The following is a 17,192-nucleotide window of genomic DNA, read 5'->3' on the forward strand; positions in this document are numbered from 1 at the left end:
TGGCCTTTCTCTAGTGAAGGTACCCTATTTTTGATGCCTCACCTTGGACACTTTATGACCTTAAGACTGTAACTGTGTAACCAAATAAACCCCCTTTGTAAAAGCCAGTCCATTTTTGGTATTTTGCATTCTAACACCATTAGCAAACCAGGATACCTTGTGATTTCTTTTTTGACCCACTGATTGTTTAAGTGTGTGTAATTTAACTTCCATATATTTGTGGATTTTCCAATACAATGCCTGTTATTATTTCAAGCTTCATTCCATTGTGGTCAGTGAAGATGCTTTGTATAATTTCAAAATGTTAAAATTTATTGAGACTTGTTTTGTGATCCAACATGTGGTCTATCCTGGAGAATGATATATGTGTACTTGAGAAGAATGTATACCTGGCTGATTTGGGGTCCAATGGTCTATATATATTTGTTAGGTCCAGTACATTTATCATATTATTCAAGTTCTGTGTTTCACTACTGATCTTCTGTCCAGGTATTCTATCTATTGGTGAGAGTGGTGTGTTGAATCTTCAACCATTATTGTATAAGTGTCTATTTCTCCCTTCATTTTTGCCATTGTTTGCCTCATGTATTTTGGAGCACCATGATTATATGTATAAATATTTATGGTTGTTATTTCTTCTTGGTGAATTGACCTTTTTATTAATGTATGGTGTCCTTCTTTGTCTCGTGTTCTGGCTTGCTAATGCTGCATTTGGCAAAACACCAGAAATGGATTGGCTTTTATAAAGGGGGTTTATTTGGTAACAAAATTACAGTATGAAGGCCATAATGTCCAAGGTAAGGCATCAACAACCAGGTACCTTCACTGAAGGATGGTCATTGGCATCTGGAAAACCTCTGTTAGCTCAGAAGGCATGTGGCTGGTGCCCACTTGCTCCCAGGTGGCATTTCAAAATGGCACTCTCCAAATTGTTGCTCTTGGGGTGTTCGTCCTCTCTTAACTGCAGCTGCTCTTCCAAATGTCACTCTCAGTTCCTCTCAGGTCCTTCTGTCTGTGAACTCCTTTATAGGACTCCAGTGATCTAATCAAGACCCACCCTGAATGGGCAGGGCCACATTTCCATGGGAACATAAAATCAAGAGGTCACACTCTAATCAAAGGTGTCACTCAGAGTTGGGTGGGTCACATCTCCATGGAAACATTCAATCAGAATGTTCAATCAGAACATTCAATTAGGTTCCAACCTAATCAAAACTAATATGTCTGCCCCCACAAGACTGCATCAAAGAACATGGCTTTTTCTGGGGGACATAATATATACAAACTGGTACATCTCTTATAATAGCTTTTGACTTAAGGTCTATTTTGTCTAATGTATCTTTTTGTCCAATAGCTTCCCCAGCTTTCTTTTGGTTACTATTTTCATGGATTACTTTATTCCATCCTTTCGCTTTCAACCTATTTGTGTCTTAAGATTCTAAGGCGATTTTCTTGTAAACAACATATAGTTGGATCATGCTTTTTTATTGATTCTGCCAATCTGTAACTTTTGATTGGGGAGTTTAATCCTTTAGGATTCAGTGTTATGTAAATGAGTACTTACTACAGCCATTTTATCCCTTAGTTTTTACGTCATATCTTTTTTTTAAATGTTCTTCAAATTCTAATGTAGATAACATTCATGTATACTGGTACTTTTTTTTTTAAAGAAATTCTAAAAGAGTATTCAAAAGATGTCCTCATTTAATGCTGGATAGTATTAATATATCTATTGAATGTAATAGAGTAATTAAGCTCATCTATTATTCACTTATGACATGCAAATTTTTTACTATACCACCTATTCACTCATTCCACTTCAGCCATCCATGCCTATTTGCTGTTTCTCATATATGAAAAAAAGGCAAATATCACCATTTTTAAATTACTGAACTCAACACCTTGATCACTCATCCTCAGAAGCCTCCTTGGCTCCCAACCTCATTTCATTCAGGTATCAGTCCAAATTAAAAACCTACTATACCCCTATTAAATTAATTTTCATAGTATAATATATCTCTTCACTTAATTTACTAAACCATCCTTGTGACACCTGATACTATTTGTGCAATTGCTCACTGTGATAGATTGAGTTATGTACCTCAACAAAAGACATGTTCTTAATTTTAATTCATGTTCCTGTGGATGTGAATGAACTTTTTTGTAAAGGGATTCTGAAGATTTATCAGGTAAAAGTTGGACTCATTTGTGAATAGGATCTTCTAAGATCCTGTTAGGTATAGCCAAACTGAATAAGGAGAGACCTTAATGCATATGACTGGAGAACTTATTAATAGAGGAATTTGGATGCAGCCAGAGAACCAGAAGGTGGAAGTCATGCAGGACCAGAAAAACAGATACAAGGAAATAAAGATTGCCATGTTTATATGTCATATCTTTTGTACCTCTCTTTTCTTTTACTAGCAGCCTCCTTTCTGTATAGTTGATCCTTTGTAATGTATCTGATCCTTTTCTCATTTCTGTTTGTATAAATTGAAAAAACTATTTTATTGTTGCCTTTGGGTTATTCAAACCTAAGTGCATAACCTACTAATTTGAAGATACTAACTTAACTACAATAGTTTCAATGTTCACTGCTCCCATATCCCTGTTTCCCCTCTTTATGTTGTTTTTGACGCAAATTAATTGTATATATTTTGCATGCCCATTATCAGGAAATGTGACTTTTTCTTGTTCAATCATATTCTTACTCATAGGAATAAGAGTAGAGTTATATACTGAGGATACAGTAGTAGTGGGTTTTGCATTTACCCATTTATTCACCTTTACTGACAATCTTCACTTCCTCACACTGCTCCAAATTACTCCCTCCTGTCTTTTCCTTTTAAACTGAAGAACTCTCTTTAGCAATTCTTGTAGGGCAGGTCTTCTTTCAGTTTCTGTTTATCTGTAAATGTTTTAAAATCTCATTTTTGAAGGACAGTTGTGGTGGATAAAAAATTTTGGACTGGCAGTTGTTCTCTGTCAGTTCCTTAAATATATCATATGACTGCTTTCTAACCTCCATGGTTTCTGATGAGAAATTGGATCTTATTCTTATTGAGGATTTCTTGAATGTGATGAATCATTTTTCTTTTGCTGCTTTCAGATTTTCTCTTTATATTTGGCATTTGAAATTCTGATTTGTATGTGTCTCAGCATAGGACTATTAGGGTTTATATGGTTTGGAGTATGTTGCACTTCTTGGACATATATATTTATGCCTGTCGTAAGATTTGTGAAATTCTCAGCCATTAATTCTTCAGTTATTCTTTCTGTCCCTTTTCCCTTTTCTTCTCCTTCTGGGACTCCCAAGATGCATATGTTTGTATGCATTATACTGTCACTCAGGTCCCTCAGACACTGATCAATTTTTTATATTCTTTTTTTTATTTGTTCTTCTGGCTGTATGATTTTGATTGTCATGTCTTCTAGTTTGCGGATACTTCTGCCTGTTAAGATCTGCTATTGTATGGCTCTAGAGTATTTTTAATCTACATTATTGTGCCTTTCTTCCCCATAATTTCTCTTATGTTTCTTTTTAAACTTTTTAATTCTTCTTTATGCTCACACAATGTCTTCTTAATATCCCTTAGCTATAGATTCACCATTAGTTTACTTCTACTCGTATATCCTTCATCTCCTTGAACTGATTGGGAAGATTTTTTAAACTTCCTTGATGAGATGTTCCAAATTATTTGTTTCTTCTGAAGTTTTAGTTTGTTCCCTTGACTAAACCATAATTTCATGTTTCTTATTATGGCTTTCAGTTTTTCGCTGATGCCTGATGTGTTAACTCTGAATGTCAGTTTCTCCTTTTGCCTAGAGTTTTATTGTTGATTAGCTTTGTGTTAAGGCTCTTCCTTGTTTCTTGTTCCAACTTATTCTGAACCTTTAGAGTAGCCCTTGTTTAACTGTTCAGATTATCCCAGCTCTTCTTCACCTGATTCTTGCACTGGATACTTGGTACACTCTTTAAGAGTGTACCTTTTATGCAGTGGGTTCACCTACAAAGGAAAACTTCTTTTCCACTGTTCTTTCTTCAGGAATCTTGATCTGTCCTGTTTGTTTCTCTGCAGATTTTCTCCCCAGATCCTATGATTTGTTTAAATTCTGTCCCTTACTCAGGGCCCAATTTTCAGTATATTTTTCAGTGCTGGGACTTGCCCTGTCTTACAGGGCTTCAATTATTTCCCCCTTTTTCCTTGAGGAATTTCTGCCTGTTTTTTTCCCTATTATGCTATCCCACCCTGGGGATCCAGCTGGTATCAATTCAGAAAGGTCTGTTTTGTGTTAGGTCATCCAACAAACTGGATTAAGTGCATGCACAACTTTCCAACAGTTCTTCCATGGTCTCTTTTTTCCTTCCATGCACTTTTAAATATGACATTCCTCAGCCTCTTGTGTTCTTCCCTGGGTGTCTGTGTAAATGTGTCCCTATGCATGCATAGGCATGGGTTTCTAACTCACTGCTGTGATTAGCTTTATAGTCTACATCTCTAAAAGGAGGTGTCTGACCTGTGCCACTTCTGTGAAAGTCCTAAGCTGTGTGGGACCAAGTGAGGTAGAGGGGTCTGGACTGCTGGGTCTGGGACATAGATCTCCTACCTTATTTTGGTGTTTGTTTTACTTTTTTATTTGATTCAGCATTTGAGGAGTCCTTCTGCAGTCTCTATCTCACTCCAGATTTCCAAGCAAGTTGGATTTGTCCTTTTATTAGTTGATTATGAGGGGAGATTTTCCAGGGGATGTCTTACATCACCATGCTGATGACAACTCTTCTTAAGTTATTTCTTTAAAGCAGTTTCCCAGGACCCAGAAAAGACCCAGAAAAAGAATCTCCAGAGGTGTGGCCTGTGAATCTATATTTTCTAATAAGTACTGAGAATTTTAGAAAGGAGCCAGGTTTGGGGAATTAGCTCCATTTCTATCTGGCAGTTCTAAATACAGTTCTGAGATGAATTAATTTGTTGGTGTGCAGTTAGGATGAGGACAGGAGAAGGAACTCAAACTTACAAAACCATTCTAAGTTAAGGTTTCTTTCATGGCTTTCTTATAAGTATGCTTCTGGTTGATGTGGAAGTTTGTGTTTATGTTTGTGTGTGTGTGTGTGCATGAGGGTTTGATATGGGGTTTGTTGGTGTGAGAATGGTGGTATTAAGGATATAGTAATTCTAATCTTTTACAAGTGTGCTCAAGAAGATCAGAAAATATGCCATCAAATTAGCTAGATTATTAGAAATCCAGTAGGGTGCGGACAGATAATCAAAAGCTTGGTTGCAGGGTCTTCCCTCAGCACAATGGTAAATTGTCTTTACTCTCCTTGTCTGCCTTAGGATAAGTTTCCTCTACATGGTAAACTCAACCCCTGGCATTTGTCCTAGCATAAACTCATCCTTACTACTGTAAATGAGTAACTTTCTCTGCTTCTCTTCCAAGGAGAATTTATATTTAAAAGGATGCTTTGAAAACAATGTTCAATGTTTAACCCCAAGGAGAATCCTGGATGGTGATGCTTCAGTACAGTAGCTGCAGGTCGGCAAGAGAGAGAATTTGATATAAAACTAGTTCTCTTTGGTGAAGCAGTTAAGCTTTACTCTATGGGAACACCTGTGCCCAGAATGGAAATGGAGAAATTAACACTTGAACCCTCTCTTCTTGTATCTCATTTCAGCAGTTGAATTAACTCAAAACATACCTGCTGGATTAATTCAAGTTAGAATAGATGAAGTATCTTGCCTCTTCCCTCCACTTTTTTCTTTGATAATATATAAAAGTTATAGCAGTCATATTATTTGAATGTCTACCATGTATCAGCCATAGTGCTGGTGGGATTCAAAGCCAGGTAAGCTTTTCCATCACAGGAGGCAGTATAACTTAGTAGTTAAGAACCCATGGCCAAACTCAGCAGGTGAACTAACTGCCCAGCCCCCTATGTGGGATCTGACTCCCAGGGGTGTAAATCTCCATGGCAGTGCAAAATATGACTCCCAGGGATGAATCTGGACCTGGTATCATGGGATTGAGAGCATCCTATTGAAAAAAAGGGGGATGTGAAATGAAGTGAAATAAAGTTTCACTGGCTGAGAGATTTCAAATGGAGTCAAGAGGTCACTCTGGTGGACATTCATACACACTATATAGATAACCCTTTTTAGGTTTTAATGTATTTAAATGGCTAAAAGTAAATACCTGAAGCTATCAAACTCCAACCCAGTAGCCTTGACTCTTGAAGATGATTGTATAACAACATAGCTTACAGTGGGCGACAGTGTGATTGTGAAAACCTTGTGGATCACACTTCCTTTAACCACTGTATGGATGGATGAGTAGAAAAATGGGGACAAAAATGAAATGAAAAATAGGGTGGGATGGGGGATTATTTCAGTGTTCCTTTTTGCTTTTATTTTTTATTCTTTTTCTTATTTTTTCTGGTATGAGGAGGATGTTCAAAAATAGATTGGGGTGATGAATGCATAACTATATGATGGTACTATTAACAGTTGATTGTAAACCATGGATGATTGTATGGTATGTGAATATATCTCAATAAAACTGAATCTAATTTAAAAAAATGAACCCATGGCCAGATTGTCAGAGACCACAGCATTCCAGTATCAGTTAGCTTTGTTTTCTTGGTTAAATGACTTCATTATCTGAGCCTTAGTTTTCCCATCTGTAAAATGGGGATAATAAAAAAAACCTATTTTATATTTAGTACCCTATAGTAGTCATTATATGAGCTAATGTATATACAACACTTAGCACAGTGACTGGAACATAAGAGGCCCTTGGTAGCCACTATCATTACTTTTGTTACCCTGCCTTTCTATGTATGCTTTTAAAATGGTAAAGCTGCTACCAAAGGATGATTACCTGATTGTTAGGGGTACTATGGGCATTCCCTGATGGCTCACAGGGATTTCAAGTCAAAAAAAAATGCAAGGAAGAAATTTTCCTTGTTGAGCCCTTAAAATTGTTGTGTTTTGTTCAATAGAGCTCTAAAATATTTTGCAAGCAGGTCTCAAGCAGAACATCTTTTCTAAAACATCAATTCTTTCTTTTGGGCGAAGTAAACAAAGTGAGGGACTTAGCAGGGGAAAAAGCCCCAGATATGTTAACAGATCTGAGTTCAAACTTTGGTAGTAGCCACATTACTTTGAAGTTATCTTTTCTAGACTCTAACCATAAGCATCTATAATTATAAAGTGTAATTAATAGCACTATCCCACAAGGACCATTTTTAGAAGGGGGTGGAGAAGGATATAAACACCTTAGTTTTGAAGTTCAGGTGGGGTTTTTTCCTAAGTCTGGATCCACCATTTACTAGCTGTATCACTTTGAACAGTTTCTTTTTTGCCCTAAGCCTTGGTTTACTTCTATGTAAAATGGGGATAATGATACCTATCACATGGATTGTTTTTAGGATTAAGTTAAATCATTATAAAGGTACCTTACTTAGAATACTAAAAGTAAAATCATGGAGCTTGATGGTAGAAGGTTAATTGTTATGTTAATTAGAGCAATGATGTAACAATTCATTAAGAACTCACTATAAGCCAGGCACTGTGCTCAGTCATTCACATTCATTATTTCATTTAATAATAACAACATATCTATGAGATATATATTACTAAATTCATTTTTGCAGTTGTGGGAATTGAGGATCAGAGAATGTAATAATGTGTTCAAAGTTGCATAGTTTGGAATTGGGGAACTAGGACTTGAGCCCAGGTAGTCTAAGATCTTGTGTTCTTAACCTGGACTTTGAGATGCAACAGAGGATATAAAACTGAGAAAAAGACCAGAAGAACTCCTGTGAGTATTAGGAAGTTAAAGATTGTTCTGGTAGTTTAAAATAAGGTAAATATTTAATTAAGGAGTGCTTACTATCAGTTGTGTTTTAAGAGAGAGATTTATGTCTATATTTAGATTATTTTGTACCTTGTTCCAACTCCTAAAGTAAGAATAACAATGAATTAGTAATAATGGCAGCACTTACCTTTTGTTGAGTGTTGATTTTGTGTTAGGCACTGGGTGCTTTACATGAATTATTTCATTTAATCTTCACAACAAATTTATGAGGAACATACTCTTATGAAATCTAGTTTACAGATGAAGAAACTGATGTCCTGGGAAGTTACTGGGTTGCACAAGGACCCACTAATAGTGGCATAAATGGAACCTACAGGAGGTGGGGCAAGATGATAGCATAAGCAGGTGTAGGATTTAGTTTTTCCTCTATAGCAGCAGGTAAATAGCCAGGAACTCTCTGGAGCAACAGTTTTTTGGGAGATTTTCATGACCATACACACACTGTGCACCAGCCTAGAATGGGTGGAAGGGTCAAGATCACAGCAGAATGGTTATATTCTTTCACACTGTGGAGGCTGGTGCCATTCCCCATGGGCACAACAGCCTATATCAGAGTCTCTCCCAAATGGGAAACATAAGACCTCTCTACTAGCAGCAAGAGAAGTTGAGCTCAACAAATTTCCAATTGTAGATGTGATTAACAAATTTGGATGGCTGAATACAAACCCTGAGCACAGATTAATCTACAGGGCAAACACAAGGGAAACCAGGAAGCTCTCTCCCCAGCAACAAGGAAGTATGTCTGATGAAAAAAAAATCATAGGCTTTTGGAGTTGGCTGAGCTCAGAATACTGGAAAAAGGCTGTGCCCCAAGAAAAGGAGAACATAGAGCTGGGTACCAATTTTGGCTCTTGATTGGTGAACTCAGGGGACACTGTTGGATCTCAAAACGGGTTTTTTTCTCTTGTTCTTCTTTTTATTAAATTTTTAGCATCCCATTAAAGAAATCAGGAGGCATTCTCAGTTTTCACCCATGTCTGAGGCAAGGGTAGACCTAAGGAATGCCTGAGAGACAAAGTAACTCATCAGGTGAAGGAGATAATTCCCTAAATGGCATATTATCCCCAAGAAAAATGGGGTTATGGCCCAGCACAAGTGGTGGTTATCATTCAGAGAATTAAGACCCCAGGGACTGGAATATCAGCAGCAGTTTAACCCTACCAAAAGTGGAGACAAGCATGTCTCAAACACACAACAGTTTCAGCCTACAAAAAGTGGAACCCAGACTGTCTCAAATACATCCCTGGCAATGGTTAAAGGAGGAGCACTTAAGAAACCCACAACCTTTCCAGCCTGCAGGGAACAGGAGGCTAAAGAGCAACTCCCACCCCCAAATAAAAAGAGTTGGGGGCAAAGCCCAGCACAGGCAGTGACTGTTATTTAGAGAATTCAGATATCAGGAGCTGGAAAACAGAAACAGTTTAAACCTTCCTTCAGGCTCACCCTCTGTCTCCCCCTGAAAGGGACAAGGTCTTCTGAGAATTAAAGGTACTGTAACACTTTATATTGCTTCTGAGCAGCATGCTGACAAGCACCATCTGCTGGGCAGCACATGAAAAGCACAAAATTAAGAGGCTTCAAAGGAAAGACTGGCACCCTGCCAGGTCTCATCCCCCAGGGAACCCTGATACATATTAAACCCTCTTCATGAATACTAGGCCTGCCCTGTGTGAGAATATCTGATTGGGGTCAATCCTAGTTGAGAAGACCCTCCTCCCAGAGACATACCTCCAGATAAAAGATCCAGAAAAACAAGAGCTGTTCTTGTTTATCAATTCTGATAAATTGAACAAAACTATGCTAGAGGTATAGAATAAATTGGACTGAATGGCAAAGAACAGATAGAGGACAAAGCCAACCAACAAGAAAACCCTGTGCAAATGAGAGAAAATGCCCTCCAAAATAAACTAATCAAGAAAATTAGATGCCTAAAACCAGCAAAGAACCACATAAAACAACCAATTCTTTCATTTCACAAGAATGGAATAAAAAAGCAAAGGCTTTTCTGGGGTACATAACATATTCAAACCTGCAAAGATATATTTATGAAACTGAAAGTTAAAACAGCCAACCAAGAATTCTATAGCCAACAAAACTGCCCTTAAATATGAGAGCTTAAAATGTTTACAGATAAATAGACACTGAGTTTGTGAACAAGAGACATGTTCTACAAGAAATTTTAAAGGGAGGGCTACAGGCAGATAGGAAAATACAGGAGAGAGAGGTATGGAGAAGAGTGTAGAAATGAAGAGTATTAGTAAGGGCAAAAACCAAGGAAAAATAAGTAATGACATATAAAATCCAAAAGACAAAATGGTTAAAAGAAATTACTGCCTTTACAGTAATAACATTAAATGTTAATGAATTAAAATCCCTGTTTTGGCTTGCTAGAGCTGCCAGAATGCAAAATACAAAAAATAGATTGGCTTTTATAAAGGTGGTTTATTAGGTTACAAATTTACAGTTCTAAGGCCATAAGAGTGTTCAAACTAAGGCATTGACAAAAAGATACCTACAGTGAAGAAAGAATGATGATTTCCAGATCACCTCTGTCAGCTGGGTAGCATGTGGCTGGTGTCTGCCAGTCCTTTGCTCCTGGTTGCTTTGCTTTCAGCTTCTTATTCCAGTGGCTTTCACTGTAAGCATTTGTGGGTTCTCACTTAGCTTCTCTGTGGAAACACTGGGCTTCATCTCTTAGCTTAGCATCTCCAAATGTCTTTGTATCTGCAACTTCAAGCATTTGGGTCTGTGTCAGCTCTGAGATCTCTCTCTCTCTCTATCCCTGAGCTCCCTTAAGGTCTCCAGTAAACAGATTAAGTCCCACCTTGAATGAGCAGGATCATATCTCCATGGGGATAATATAATCAAACTGTTATGACCACAGTTGGGTGGGACACATCTCCATGTATAAAATCTAGTCAAAATATCTCACCTATGATAAGTCTTTCCCCACAAGAATGGATTAGAAAAACATAGTCTTTATGGAGCACATATGAGTTTCAAACCAGCACACTCCCCAGTAAAAAGACATAGACTGACATAATAGATTTAAAAAACAGTATCCAACTATATGCTGTATTCAAGACACTCACATTAGACCCATGGACAAAAATAGGTTGAAAGTGAAAGGTTGGAGAAAGATATTTCATGGAAAGACTAGAAAAGAGCTGGGGTAGCTATACTAATGTCAGACCAATTAGATTTCAACTGTAAAAAACAATAAAAGTGACAAAGAAGGACACTATGTATTAATAGAAAGAACAATTCATCAAGAGTTAACAATCATAAATATTTAGTACCTAGAAAAAGTGCCCCAAAATACATAAGGCAAACACAAATAACAATGAAAGGAGAAGTAGACATCACTACAATAATAGATGGAGACTTCAATACAGCACTCTCATCAATGGATAGAACATCTAGACAGAAGCACAATAAGGAAGCAGAGATCTTGAATAAAAGGATAAAGGAACTAGATTTGACAGATATTTATAGAACATTGCATCCTACAACAGCAGGATATACATTTTTCTCAAGTGCTCATAGATCATTATCCAGGATAGACCACGTGTTGGGTCACAAATCAGGGCTCAATGAATTTAAAAAGATTGGAATTATACAAAACACTTTCTTGGATCACAATGGAATGAAGCTGGAAATCAATAACAGGTGAAAGGCTGGGAAATTCACAACTATATGGAGGCTAAACAACACACTCTTAAACAACCATTGGGTCAAGGAAGGAATTACAAGAGAAACCAGTAAATATCTTGAGGCACATGAAAATGAGAACACAACAAATCAAAACTTATGGAATTGAGACAGGGCAAGATGGTGGCTTAGGGAGGTGTGGAATTTAATTAATCCCCTAGAGCAAAAGGTAAATAGCCAGGAATAACTAGTAAATACTCTGGAACAACATTTTGGGGGACAGCTGTGACAAGAAGCACATCATACTCCATCTGGAATGGGTGGAAAGGCTGAGAAGGCAGCATACAACTGCAAGTAAAGCTCCCCAAACTGAGGAGCTGGCACCCCTCCCCCACTGGCATGGCAGGCTGAGTTGGAACACTCCCTTGTGGGAAAAGAAGTGATCTCTGCTGGGAGCAAGGGAAAGTAGGTCAAGCAAGCTACCAACTGCAGTTTTAATTAATGAATTTGGACTATTGAATACAATTTATCAGCACAGATAAACACAAAGCAAGCAGGAAAGAAACCCTGAGGTCTCTACCAAAAGAGAGGTGGCAGGGCTGATGGAAAAAAATGAATAAATAAATAGAAACAAATGCTTTTGGAGTCAGCTGAGCTGAAAATACTGGAAAAGGGCTGTGTCTAAAGCAAAGAGGCACAAAGAACCTGGTACCAACTCCAGCTGACTGGTGAAATTGGGGTCTTGGTAGTGGCTCTGAAAAGGGGAATTATTTCTTTTTATTGTTTTTTCTCCTATTAAAGTAGCTCATTAGAGAAAGCTTCAGGCATTTTAAATTGTCAGTGCTAACCCAGGGAAGGGTGAATTAAGATAGTTAGATAGACAAAGGATAAAGGTCTTATCTTCTCTATGAAATGGGGGGCAGGGCCCAGTTCAAGTGGTTGCCCTCCTTCAGAGATTTAAGACCTCTGAGCCTGGGAAAAAATCAGAAACAGGTTAATCTAGGCTTCTGACTCATCCATGCCCCCTGGCACATACAGGGCCTGCTGAGAATTAAAGGTACTGGAAATCTTTATGCCAGTGGGGAGCTGTGGGATGATAAGTGCACTTGCTGGGAAGGATAGGAAAATAACAGAGTCTAGAGTCCTCACAAGAATGTCTGATGATCTTCTGTGTCTCACACTCAGGGACTTTGAAACTAAATACACCCTCATCCTGAGACCTAGGCCCCTCTGGTCTGGGAAAATCTGATTGGGATAATTAAGGAAACCAGATGCCTAGACAACAAAAGATTATGTTTCACAGTAGGAAAAGCAAAGATATGGCCCAGTCAAAGGAGCAACCTAACACTTCAAATGAGATACAGAAGTTGAAACAACTAATTAAATATGGTCAAACATGCTAAATCAATTCAAAAATCAAATCAATGAATTGAGGGAAGATATGGAAAAAGAGGTGAAGGATATAAAGAAGATATTAGGCAAACATGAAGAAGAACTCAAAAGTTTGAAAAAGCAGTTGGCAGAACTTTGGAAATGAAAGGCACAATAAAAGAGATGAAAAACAAAATGCAGGCATACAACAGCAGATTTGAAGAGGCAGAAGAAAGGATTCATGAATTACAGGACAGAACCTCTAAAATCCTACACATAAAGAAACAGAAAGGGAAAAGAATCTTAACATATGAGTAGGGTATCAGGGAATTTAAGGACAACATGAAGGGCAAGAATATATGTGTCATGGGTGTCCCAGAAGGAGAAGAGAAGGGAAAGGAGACAGAAAGGATAATGGAGGAAATAATGAAAATTTCCCATCTCTTATGAAAGAAATAAAGTTACAGATCCAAGAAGTGCAGCATACCCCAAAAGAATGGATCTGAATACACCTACACCAAGACACTTAATCAGATTATCAAATGTCAAAGACAAAGAGAATTCTGAAAGCAGCAAGAGAAAAGTGATCCATCACATTCAAGGGAAGCTTAATAAGACTATGTCCAGATTTCTCAATAGAAATCATGGAGTTGAGAAAGCAGTGGTAGGATATATATAAAACACTGAAAGAGAAAAACTGCCAACCAGGAATTCTATATCCAATAAAACTGCCCTTCAAAAATGAGAGAGAGTTTAAAATATTTTCAGACAAAGAGACACTGAGAGAGTTTGTGAAGAAGATACCTTCTCTGAAAGAAAAACTAAAGGGAGCACTAGAGGCACATAGGAAAAGCAAGGAGAGAGGTTTGGAGAGGAGTACAGAACACAAGACTATTATAAGGGTAGAATGAGAGAGGGAGGAAAAAAAATGACATATAAAATCCAGAAGACAAAATGGTAGACAGTAGACATTTTGTTGTGTGAAATTAGCCAGAACAGAAGGACAGATACTGTATGTTCTCACTAATATGAACTAACATTGATGAGCAATCTTTGACAGTTAAAATTGAGAACACAGGTACAAGGAGATAGAAAGAGGTTACAGATCAGTCATTTGATACTGAAGGAGTACATAAGTTTCAACAGGACTGATTTTATAGATCCAGAAATGGATAGCACAATATTGTTTGATGTTAGCACAATATCGTTAGTGCTCTGAACAGGAGTATGGTTGAAACAGGAAATATAGGGGCATGTATGACACCAGAAAGAAAGATAGACAATAAAGACTGGGATTGTATAACTTAGAAAAACCTAAATTGATCACTGATGCTGATTAAATGTAGAAATATAAGAATGGTTTTACACAAGAGAGATGAAATGAATGTCACCATTGCAAGGTGTTGAAAATTGGACAGTATAGGGGAAAAGTGTAATCCATGCAAACTAAAGTCTATCATTAACAGTAACATTGTAATATGCTTCCATTAATTGTAACTAAGGCAATATACGAAAGCTAAATGTGCATACAAGGGGGCTATAAGGAAGTGGTATGGGATTCTTGGTGTTGTTGTCTGACATTTTCATTTTATTTTAGTTTAGTTTTATTTTCCTTCTATCTTTCATTTTATTTATTCTTCATTGTTTCTCCTCTTCCTCTTTCTTTGCAGAAGAAATAGAAATATCCTCATATAGATTGTGGTGGTGAATGCATAACTATGTGATTTTACTGGGAATCATTGATTGATACTTAGGATGGATTTTATGGTGCATAAGTAAAACTGTTTAAAAAATAAACGGATACAAGTGCTGGAGAAAATGTGGAGGGAGTTTTGTACTTTTTCCCTGTTGGTGGGGAAGTAGAATGGTGCAGCCCATATGGAAAGAAGTATGGTGGTGCCAGAGGAAGCTATGAATGTGGTTGCCATATATTCCTGCAATCCTGTTATTCAGTGTATACTTGGAAGAAGTGAGAACAGTGATAAGAATGGACATTTGCGTGGTGGTGCTTGTGGAAGCAGTATTCATGATTTTCAATGGTTGGAGGTGGCCAAAGGGTACATTGACTAATAAATGTAATGTGAACTGTGGTGTATACATACAATTGATTATTGAGTAGCTGCAAGGAATGAAGTTGTGAGTTATGCAACCAGATGAATGGACTTGAGGAGAGTATGTTGAGTTAAGCCAGAAATGAAAAGACAAACATTATAATGCCTCACTTATATGGATTGACTATAATGTGCAAGCCCTGAGAGTTGAATCTGTGAGCATAGTTTATTAGGGTAAGGCTTATTGAAAAGTTTCCTAGACTGTAAGCTCTTACAGAAGTCAACATCCATTCATGAGTTGTAACAGTTATTTCTAAATTCTCAGATGCTGAGCTGTTTGTGTATAACCTGGTGAGTCCCTGGAACTTCAGGTATTTGTGTGGCATGATACTCAGAGCCAAAGTTTGGCAGCTATGAATGTCAGCATTACCCAATACAGCAAATGTTAAAAAAGCTGAAAAAGAGATCAGACTTCAATTAGAGAAATAAACAAAATGAACTTGATTGGGACTAAGGTAAATCAGACTAAAGGGTAAAGGATTATATAATCCGTGTTTTAAAACTTCAACTTCTATGTGAGACCAAAGGAAGAGATGTTTATTTGGTGGGAAATACGTATTTTCTGTAGAACGCTATATTATTTAACTTTTATTGTCAGTTTGTTCAAACACCATATTTACATGGAACCTTGAAAAGAGGGTGAGATCTGGTTTGTACAGGTTAGCATGAAGCTCTGATATATCCCAGAGTAATTTGGGCAGAGAATAAAATGTATTTGCAAAGCCCCCTTGAGGGACTGGGAAAAAGTGGAAATATTAAACATCCCCACCTGGAGAATTCTTGACATTCTCACAAGCATTGGTGACTACCAGTTTAATAGGCTGAGCCCTTGATCATGGGGCTTGCCCTTATGAAACTTCTTATTTCAAAGGAGAGGCTGAGCCTATTTATAATTGTGACTAACAGCCATCCACAGAGAACCTCTTCTGATGCCTGGGTTTGGCTTCTCTATAAGCCAACTTTGCAGGTAAAACTCACTGCCCTCCCCTCTGTGTGGGACATGACTCCAGGGGATGCAAATCTCACTGGCAAATGTCAGACATGACTCCTGGGCATGAGCCTGGACCTGGTATCTCAGGATTGAGAAAATCTTCTAGAACAAATAGGGGAAGAGAAATGAAACAACATAAAGTTTCAGTGCTGAGAAATTACAAATGGAGTCAAGACTTCATTTTGGAGGTTATTCTTTTGCATTATGTAGATATACCTTTTTAGTTTTTAGTGTATTCAAATAGCTGGAAAGAAATACCTGAAACTGTTGAACTGCAAACCATTATCCTTGATTCTTGGAGATGATCATATAACTATATAGCTTACATGGTGTTACCTTGTGGTTGTGTAAACCTTGTGGTTCACACACAATTTATCCAGTTTATGGACAGATGAGTAAAAAGATGGTGACAAAAAGTAAATGAATAATAGGGGGATGGTGGGGTATGAGATGTTTAGAGTGTTCTTTTTTACTTTTATTTTTATTCTTATTTTTTGGAGTAATGAAAATGTTCAAAAATTGATTGTGGGATGAATGCACAACTATATGATATACTGAGAACAGTTGATTGTACACTTTGGATGATTGTATGGTATGTGAATATAACTCAATAAAATTGCAATAAAAAAACATGAATGCAGATAAGTCGGTGCTAAGAGGGAAATATATTGCCCTAAACATGTATATTAAAAAATAAACAGCAAAAATTGAGGAATTAATTACTCACCTGGAGGAGGTAGAGAAATAAGAGCCTAAAAAAAAAAAAAGAAACAAAGCAAAAAAACCTAACCTCAAGCCAAACAGAAGGAAATAAAAAAACAAGATTAGGGCAGAATAACTGAAATTGAGAACATGAAACAATATAGAGAATCAATGAAACCAGAAGTTGGTTCTTTCAGAAAACCAATAAAATTGATGAACCTTTAGGTAGGCTGGCAAGGAATAAAAATGAGAGAATTCAAATAAATAAAATCAGAAATGAAAGTTGAGTTATAACTACTGATCCCATAGAAATAAAGAAGGTAATGAGAGGATACTATGATCCACTTATGCTGGTTTGGATATATTATGTCCCCCAGAAAAGCCATGTTCTTTAATGTAATCTTGTGGTGGCAGACTTATTAGTCTTTTGATTATGGTAGAAACTTTTGTTTCAATTATTTCCATGGAGGTGAGAACCACAACAATTCAGG

At 37.2% G+C, this 17,192-nt stretch overlaps 1 pseudogene; it reads left to right on the forward strand.

The window, feature by feature from the left end:
• Window positions 1-788: 788 nt before the first annotated feature.
• The window catches only part of LOC119522237, a 30,167-nt pseudogene continuing 13,763 nt past the window's right edge, over window positions 789-17,192 (forward strand).

Source organism: Choloepus didactylus, chromosome X, assembly GCF_015220235.1.
Source record: "Choloepus didactylus isolate mChoDid1 chromosome X, mChoDid1.pri, whole genome shotgun sequence".
NCBI lineage: Eukaryota > Metazoa > Chordata > Mammalia > Pilosa > Megalonychidae > Choloepus > Choloepus didactylus.